Consider the following 7517-nt stretch of genomic DNA (forward strand, 5'->3'; position numbering starts at 1 on the left):
TCCCTACTAATACGAACTTGGTAAATCCCGTAAATCTAAGATTTACTAGGTACATCCGGGATTTACTAATAGAATTTGTAGTGTTCTTTTCTCCTACTAATACGAACTTAGTAAATATGAAATTTACTAGGTATATAAAAAATGTACCATTATATTTTTTGTTTTATTCGTACTAATACGAACTTGATAAATTCTAGATTTACTAGGTATATCTAGGATTCACTATTAAAATTTGTACATTTTTCCCTAGTAATATGAATTTTGATTTACTAGGTATATTTGAGATTTACCATTAAAATTTATACTATTATTTTTCTAGTCATTTTAACTTGATAAATCCTGAATATATATGGATTCCAAAAGGAAGAGAAAAAATAGCAAGAAATGGATAAAATTGAAAAAATTAAAAATTAAAAGCATGAAATGGTCTATTAATTTTTATACATTAGTAAATTGACCATTTATTTCCATAAGTTTTATATATAGGTTTATTTTCTATAATTTTTCTAATATTTTTAGTATTTTTTTAGCATAAAATTCTAGTATTCACTAGCGCCCCCACTCAAATCTATTTTTGACTCCAACACGTCTGGATCCACATACTGTTGAAGATGTAGAAGCGTTGTTGTGAACACAAGAAGTCAGAGTTGAAAAGAATTTCAAAAGTCTAGATTCTGCTGCTACTAATCTAGCTAAGTGAATGTTTGGTTCATAAATTTAGAATTATGATTCAGAATCATTTTTATTTTACGTGTATTTTTTATTTGAAAAAAATATTATAGAGAATCATAAATTATGATTCATAATTATAGACAAATACAAAAAATAAACTTCTTCTAAGACTTCTAATCCCAATCATTCTGGCACCAAGAAAAGGGGTTTTGGTCAGTTTCCTAGTCAATTTCCTGGGCACTGTACAAAGTCTTGTGATCGACTTAGCCTCCTTGTTCGTTGTTTCGAATTTTGTTAATTTAAACAGAAAAATTTAAAGTGTATAGTTTTAATTATAATTGAAATTGAAGTTTAGATGTGTTATTAAAATTTTAATCTGAACAAGAAATAAAGTTTGAATTTATGTTTAGTAGGTGTGAAAAGTAGAGAGTGGACACATTTTTACTATTCAAAAATGATTTAAACAGTTAAACTTAAGGAATGAGCTAAACTCTAAATTGGACAGTTTAACTCAATTCAAACGGAGAATATAATTCAAAATGTGTACTTATCAAATACGAATTTAAACTGTACTCACTGTTTGAACTGAATTAAACTAGTTAAATAAATGGGACTTTGTAACCCCAATTTAAGATGTTTTACTAGTCAGGGGAATTTTACTGGTCCTTGTTTCAGAGGGTTTTCAATGGCTCCTGATAATGGTAGAGCGGGTGGCTTTGGCCGAGGATCATTTTCTCACAACAATGAACAAGGTTCAGATTATAATTTAAACCACACTTTTTCGATTTTATAATTTATATATCAAATCGCTTGAAGTATTGGATATACATCACGTACAGTAATGAATATATATATATATAAGACCCTTTGTTTACTACTAAATCTCATTCATAACATGTCAATAATGTCTTATTGTTCTTGTTAGGAAATTATTAATTGATTTATTGCAAATTGTACTTTTTTCTAACTAAATCAGATGCAAATGCTGAGGTGGTTGTTCTATCACTTACACTAAATCTGAATATTCTGCATAAAAGATACTACACTCAGATGCTTTATTGTTTTGCTTGTACTTCAGCAGAGTTCATTATTTTGTGGTAAATTTTGTTTTTTAATTTTTTTAATTTTTTATAGAGTTGTGGTAAAAATTGTGCGGGTCATGATTAATTGAGTGAGCTTTTCCTCTTAACGAAGGCTAGTCCCATAACCCTAAACCCTTATTATTTTTAATGTAAAAGACGACTGAAATTATGAATTTTTTGTTTTCACCGATTCGAGTTTTGTTACGGTAAAAAACTCTAAAAAATAGTCACATCTAACTTTTTTACTATAATAAAAAACTCTTACATAAAATCATATCTTAATTCGAATTAAAAATTTGAATTAACGAACTAAACGAACCATAAATTCACATGTCTTGCCGATTGTAAAGGCATGGAATTTAAGGTTCTTCTCCACTAACTACCATCTTCCATCCCTTTTAAGCTTGCATGTGATGAATCCTAATTTGGTGCGACCATGAAAGGTATATGAGAAGCTTAAACTTTACGGATAATACTTGGTAGTCTCTTCTTTTATTTTTATTTTTGAAGGAAATGGTTACGTCTTTCTCGTCGCCCAAAATTCTTAAAACAAAAAGGAACAATTGAAACCATTAAAATACTTGTAAATCTATGATTTTACACTGACCATTATACAACCAACCTGTTGTTACGAGTAAATTTTATTTTTATTAAATTATCTAATCTTTTTTTTTTTTTTTTGCCTTTTCTAATTTGGTATGTTCTGTGTTTTGAATAGAAGTTTTCACACCAATAATAATGAATAGATATTCAAATATTCTACCAAATCTCAATTCAAAAGAGATTTCTCAAACTCAAGATCAAACATCCATTATTCTTCCTGTTTATGAGAAGTACTACCAAATACGACTTTCATGCATTTACCAAACATGTCCTCATTTAGTTGATGAGAAAATAATCTGCACCATCTGGAAGCCTACGAGCGGCAGTTGGGTAGGTTGGAGGAACTGTTTTCCTCACTTGCGCATGAGATTCCGCCTCTTGCTGGAACATCTTAACAACCTCCTGTAACTCTAGCTTTCTTACCTCCATCTTCGTCAACAATTGGCTTCTTCAATCCAAGATAGAGCAGCCCAATCCCTGTCAGCAACACTCCCAACAGTACGAGGAGACTTGTAAAGAGCGCAAATGCATATGGAGACTCTTCTGCTCCTGGTATCCCGTCAACATTTATCCCAAAAAGTCCGGTGATGATGGAGAGAACAAGGCCGCTGCCAGCAAAAACTCTGAGGTTGTGAGTAACAATGAGACTTGTTGTGTGGGAAAATATGCTTTGCCACGTCGAACGACAACCGAGCTCCATGTGGCCTTCACCCGCCACATCAGACAGCGGTCGACATTCAAAGCTCATTTCTCCCTCCCCTAATAGTGAAAAGGCCGATCGTATGAGGCATTTCAGGGTAACTCCTAAACGCATTCAATAGTGGCCATGCAACCGTCGACCCTACACACAGTCGAGGCATGCATGAATCGAAATTCTCAGCAAACCAACAGCACCGCGGAAGGATCGACCGGGACAGAGGCCACGTTGCCTTGCTGAAATACAATATAGTCGCAGAGGGCATGACGCTCAGTTTTTGACCCACATCCCAAGAATAACTTCTAAGGTGACAGAGGAAAAATCCCTAGATTACTTCTGAGTTTAGAGGAAGTCAGTAGCAAAGAAAATGATTACCTACCCATAAACCACCTAGAACGGATCAATGTAAGTTGCAGAAGATCCGCAGAGCCGCAATAGTGGACAATATAGGTGAGTGAACAGTCCAAAAGGTGCTGAAAGGCTACGGTCTAGGCATGTAGGACAATAGGTTACTCGAGAGAAGCCATCAAACAACTTCCTGTCACGGTCCGCCCAATATGTAATTTGTAATATATAAAAGGGGCAACGCCCCAGAGAGAGAGAGGGACCCCTTATACGTCGCGCCGGTCCGGTCACCATGCTGACGTGGACCGTTGGATCGCGTCCCTTCAGTTTCCCGCTCTCCCACTAACTGTTGGATCGAGTCCCTTCAGTTTCCTGCTCTCCTACTAACTGTTGGATCGAGTCCCTTCGTCTTCGCCGCTGGATGTATAGTTACCTCATCTGACGGTTGGGAGTCGAGGGTTTTCCATTGCTATAAATAATCTCTCTGTGATCGTTCAAACTTGCGCCTCTTCCGCTCCTAGTTTTCTGGTAAGCATCCATTCTCCATTCCTCCATTTTGTTGGCTATTGTGGTGCAGTGAGTGTTTACTTTTTGCCTGGATTTTCTATTTTTGCTCCGGTTTGCGGTAGATTTCTTGAGAGGGGGGATGGTTGAAAATAGCGTAATAAGGGTGCTAGAACCTTGTTTTAGTGTTTTCCGCAATAATCTAAACTGCTTACGGGAGTTTTGAGTGGGTCTGTTGAGTTTTGTGGGCCTGGACTTTTGTTTGGCTTTCTGGGTTCGTTTGAATGGTCGACGTTTTATCTGAATGGTCGTCGTCTTGTAATGTTTAGGTTAGAATCATCGTCGTCTACTTGAACATACGTCGTTTTTAGTCTAACATTATTCGACTAAGCATGTTTAGCAGCTTTAGACGCCGAACTTATTTCTTCTCCCCTCTCGACTTATAAGATATTGACCTAAGCTTTTCCTTCACAGTCATGGCACCTAAAAGAGTTAACCGTAAACGGGGATCGTCGTTCGTGCCTCTTGTGAGGCCGGATCCTTCTCTAGCCGCCGAATCTTCTTTTCTCTCCACCAACATCGATCCGATATTGAGGGAGATCGAAGACTATATCCCCGATCTTCAGGACGACGAGAACAGCGTCGACCGCATGGTTGAGGGCAAGCCGGGCGAGGAGGAGGCTTCTACGTCAAGTGCCCCCTCCGATTCTCTAGTTGGTGGAGGGATATCCGGCTACAGCGGACGACATTTCGGTGTCCCCGTGCCATCCATGGAGGCGGATGAGGAGCGGTTGTCCTTCACAACAGACTTCACAACGCCGAAGACACGGGAAAGAGACATCATCTGCGCGTGTATGGAGGGACGCGTGGACGGTCGATGGTTCGAGTACCTCCTCCCAGACCCCAACTTCAAGGCGAGCCTACCGCCCCCGGGGTATTTATCTGTTTACACCCGGGCCTTCACAGCGGAGATGACACTTCCCATCCACCTGTTCGTGAAGGACCTTTGCGAGCTCCACGACATCTCCCCCACACAGCTGGCTCCCAATTTTTGGTATTGCTTTCACCGGCATGTGGATTCTCTGGGACCAAAGGTTCGACGTGAAACTGCCGTTGGACGAGTTTCTTTTTTTACACAAACTTTGCCAAGTTGCTAAATGCAACGGCTGGTATTTCTTGAGTAGTCACGGGCGATCCAAACCTGTTTTAAGAAAACTAATAAAGGGTTTGCCCTCGTCGTCTCATACTTTTTATGGTGAAGTGTATGTACGACGTCCACCCCGCGGATAAGCCATTTAAACGCCGAGGGGTGCAGACCTCTTTTGGGAGGTTGAGTAAGTACCTTTGACCGCATATTACACTTAGCTGAATTTGTGCTTGTTTCCATACCGCTGAGCCCACGTTTTTTGTACAGTTCCCCAAGAGCGCCCCAAACGTTTTGGGAACCGGTTGGCAAGGGTAGAGGAAGCCCTCAGCCTCCCAGAAAGCGAGCGTCATATCGATATTCTTTTGACGCGGGAGAACCTAAGAAGCTCCGGCCTCCTTCTTTCACTCCCTGACCCCACAGACACCGAAGCGGTCAAAGACTTCTTCCATTTCACTGCAGGAGGTTAGTGTCTCTTCCTCTTTGCATTCGTCCATTACTATCAGTCGTCTGTCTAATTACTTAGCTTCGATTGTGATGCAGAGATGAGGGCTTTGCAGCTCTGCGTTCCAGGCGATAAGGGGCGCTCAAAGAAGCCGAGGCCTCACGAGAAGTCGAGCGCAGCCGCCTCAACCTGCGGCGGAGCCTGAGTCGACTCGGGAGGCGTCAAGGTTCAAGAGGCCTCGCCCGGATGAAGTGTCGGCGGTGGAGGCTGAGGCAGTGCCGGTTATTGATATAACCGACACTCCGAGGGCTCCTCTGCCTCGGGAAAACCTATTGCTCCCGGGAAGGAGGCTTCTGGATCGTCAGTATATTATCTCGGATCTCTCTCCGGCCCAATAGAGGCAGTGTTGAATCTGCCGCCGCAGTTTTCCCTCATCTTCGAGGCTCTCTACGAATCCTTCTTTGAGCAGGATAGGAATATCACCACTCGGTCCTCTCTGGTCGACCGCACCTGCCAACAAATCTCTCACCATATCCATGTAAGCTTCGTCGTCTCTCTTTATTCTGAATTTCTTTAGGTTCTCCTTCTTGACATATTTCCTAACAATTTTCTAATTTTTGACAGTCCCTTATTCTTCCCCTCCTTAACTTCATTGAAAGGGTTAAGGTCGAGGACAAGGGGAAGGAAATGGACCGTATAGAGGGGAGCCTGAAGGCTCTCCTTAAAGCGGAGAAGGCCAACAAGGACGAGCTTACAAAGAAGCTTGCCCTCGCCGTGAAAGAGTTGGACACGGTGAAGGCTAAGTTGGAGGATGCCAAGAAGCGAGTGGAAGCCGCCCGTAAGCAGACCGCCGATGCCAAAGAGACCTTCCTCCACCAAGGCCGGCAGGAGGGATATGAGTTGGGTAAGCAGGAAGGCTATGACCTGGGTAAGAAGGAGGGAGTCGAGGGATTCTTGATCTCTGCTGAATTTGCTCAGTAAAATGCAAAGGTCGCCGCCCAAGCTGTCGAAGACTTCAAATCCTCCGACGAACTGCACGATATGTGTGCCAGTGACATGCTGTCTGTTGGCGAGGAATTTGTTGCTAGGATGAACAAGCACATTCCTAGCCTGAACTTAGACTTCCTCTACGAGCCTCTTACTGATGATGACGCTTCTCCTGCCGATGATGAAGGCGGCGAGGGCAGTGAGGACACCGAGGGAGCTGACGGCACTGAAGATGGCGGGGGCAATGAGGCCTAGGACGCCTGGCGCTGATCTTTTTTTCTTCATTTCTATCGTTTTCTTTTGTCTGTAATATTTTTTTCACAACATTGAGACAATGGGTTTTTATCCCGCCGATATGTATATTCGTTATTTTTAGCGTGTCCTCTTTCATTTTATTCTGTTGATTTGTTTTCCAAGCAATCGATCGTAGGCTCTTGGACTTGGCAGATTGAGAATCTACCAAGTATAATAGCCTCTCCTCCTTAGAGGAGTCGGCTTTGACGCCCCTTGAGGCTATGTACTTAGGTTAGAAAATCTGCTAAGTGCAGAAGCTTCTCCTCCTTAGAGGAGTCGGCTTTTTGGATGCCCCTTAGGGCTTTTATCTGGAAGCTTCTCTTCCTTGGAGGAGTCAGCTTTCTTGGTGCCCCTTAGGGCATTTAGTAGATTTGAGAGTCTGCTAAGTATGGAAGCTTCTTGATGCTCCTTAAGGCATTTAGTAGATTTAAGAATCTGGTAAGTGTTATTCCAGAGTACTGAATTTTTGGGCTTACTTTTGCCAAAAAATTTTATTGTAGTAGTCTTAATTTTTGGATGGTATTAATTTTTGGATCGTAGACCCTCTCTTGCCCCCCATGTGTGGTTAAGAACCTTGGTTCTTAAGCAGACATGTACTTCTTTAGGGGTTTGCCTCTTTGAGGTATCGTGAGATACAAGTTGACCGTGTCGGGGGAATGAACTTTCATTTATTTCGCAAAACGTAGATACAACATAGCCAAATAATACAGATCATTGATAATACAGCTTTAATTGCTCGGCATT

At 41.3% G+C, this 7517-nt stretch overlaps 1 pseudogene; it reads right to left on the bottom strand.

Annotated features, from left to right (window-relative positions):
- Positions 1-2633: 2633 nt before the first annotated feature.
- Positions 2634-7517, bottom strand: part of LOC21404242 — a 14858-nt pseudogene continuing 9974 nt past the window's right edge.

Source organism: Morus notabilis, unplaced genomic scaffold (genome assembly GCF_000414095.1).
Source record: "Morus notabilis unplaced genomic scaffold, ASM41409v2 Scaffold269, whole genome shotgun sequence".
Taxonomy (NCBI): domain Eukaryota; kingdom Viridiplantae; phylum Streptophyta; class Magnoliopsida; order Rosales; family Moraceae; genus Morus; species Morus notabilis.